The sequence below is a fragment of the Tamandua tetradactyla genome, chromosome 4 (genome assembly GCF_023851605.1).
Source record: "Tamandua tetradactyla isolate mTamTet1 chromosome 4, mTamTet1.pri, whole genome shotgun sequence".
Taxonomy (NCBI): Eukaryota; Metazoa; Chordata; class Mammalia; order Pilosa; family Myrmecophagidae; genus Tamandua; species Tamandua tetradactyla.
Genome location: NC_135330.1, coordinates 106,911,670 through 106,913,524, shown reverse-complemented (window position 1 = coordinate 106,913,524; position 1,855 = coordinate 106,911,670).

Genomic DNA, 1,855 nt, shown 5'->3' with positions numbered 1-1,855 from the left:
TTCTATATAAGTCTGTTATCTTGAGTAAGTTTATGACTCAACTTTTTTATTTCCCTATTGTTCTTCTGTCTACATGTTATATCCATACATTGGTATATATAAGTGTATATATTGGTATATTGAAGTCTCCTACTATTAATATAGAACCGTCTATTTCCCCCTTCATATTTGTCAACATTTGCTTCATATATTTTGGGACTTTATTGTCAGGTACATATATATTTGTAATTGAGCAGGATTGGTATTAATTCTTCCTGGAACATTTGGTAGAATTCTGAAGCTATTGGGTCTGGAGTTTTCATTGTTGAGAGGTTTTTGATGACATTCATTCTCTTTACTGTTAATTGGTTTGTTGAGTTGTTCAATTTCTCCTAGAGTCAGTGTAGGGTGTTTATATGTTTCTAGGAATTTGTCCATTTCATTGAACTTGTCTACATTTTCCACATACGGTTGTTGATAGTATCTTCTTTGATCCTTTTAATTCCTGTGGTCAGTAGTCACACATGCCTGTCATTTCTGATTTTAATTATTTTTATCTTTTCTCTTCTTTTCCCTTTGTCAGTCTAGCTAAAGTTTGTCAATTTTATTGATCATTTCAAAAAAGTAACTTTTGGGTGGTGCAAGGGTAGTTCAGAGGTAGAATTCTTGCCTCCCATGTGGGAGACCCCATTCAATTCCCAACCATGTACTTCCAAAAATAAATAAATAAATAAATTCAAGAAATTTCTTGAAATAAATACAAGAAATTGCTGCAATAATGGGATAGTCACATGGAAGAAGAATGAAATGTGACCCACACCATACAGCATACGAAAGAAAAAAAAGCAACTTTTGGTTTTGCTCATGTTATTGAAATGCTATTTCATTTATTTCGGCTCTAATCATCTTATCTCTTTCCTTAAGCTTGCTTTGGGTTCAGGTTGCTGGTTTTTTTCCTATGCCATTCAAATATGCAATTAGATCTTTAACTTGAGCTCTTTCTTCTGTTTAGTGTAAACATTTAGGGCTATAAATTTCCTTCTCAGCATTACCTTCTTTGCGTCCCACAAGTTTTGATAAGGTATGTTCTCATTTTCATTCATCTCAAGATATTTACTGATTTCCCTTGTGAGTTTTTTCTTTGGTCCATTGATTGTTTAAGAATGTCATTAAATCCATGTTTTGTGGATTTTCCAGTTCTTGGCCTGTTGTTGATTTTTAGCTTCATTCTATTGTGGTCAAAGATACTTTCTGTAATTTCAATCTTTCTAAATTTATTGCGACTTGTTTTGTGAACAAACATGGTTTCTGAAGACCAATCCATGTGCAGTTGAGAAGAATGTATATCCTGATGCTTTGGGATGCAATGTTTTAAAAATGTCTGTTAGGTTTAGTTACTCAAGTTCTGTTTCTTTATTGATCTCCTGTTTAGATGTCCTATCTATTGATGAAAGTTCAAAACTTTTGGTGTTTTGAGGTTTCGAACTATTTTTGTGAAGGTGTCTATTTCTCCTTTCAGTTGTATCAGTGTTTGCCTCATGTATTTTGGGCCACCCTCATTAGGTGTATAAATACTTCAGATCATTATTTCTTCTTTGCGGATTGCCCCTTTTATTAATATATAGCTTACTTCCTTGTTTCTTGTGCCAACTTTTGAATTAAAGTCTATTTTGTCAGATATTAGCTACCCTAGATCTCTTTTGGTTATTATTTTCATGAGTTATCTTTTCTCATCCTTACACTTGCAGCCTATTTGTGTCTTTGTGTCTAAGGTGAGTCTCTTATAAACAACATGTAGTTGGATCATGCTGTTTCAACCATCCTGCCAACGTGTCTTTTGATTGGGAAGTTTAGTCCATTAACATTCAGTGTTATT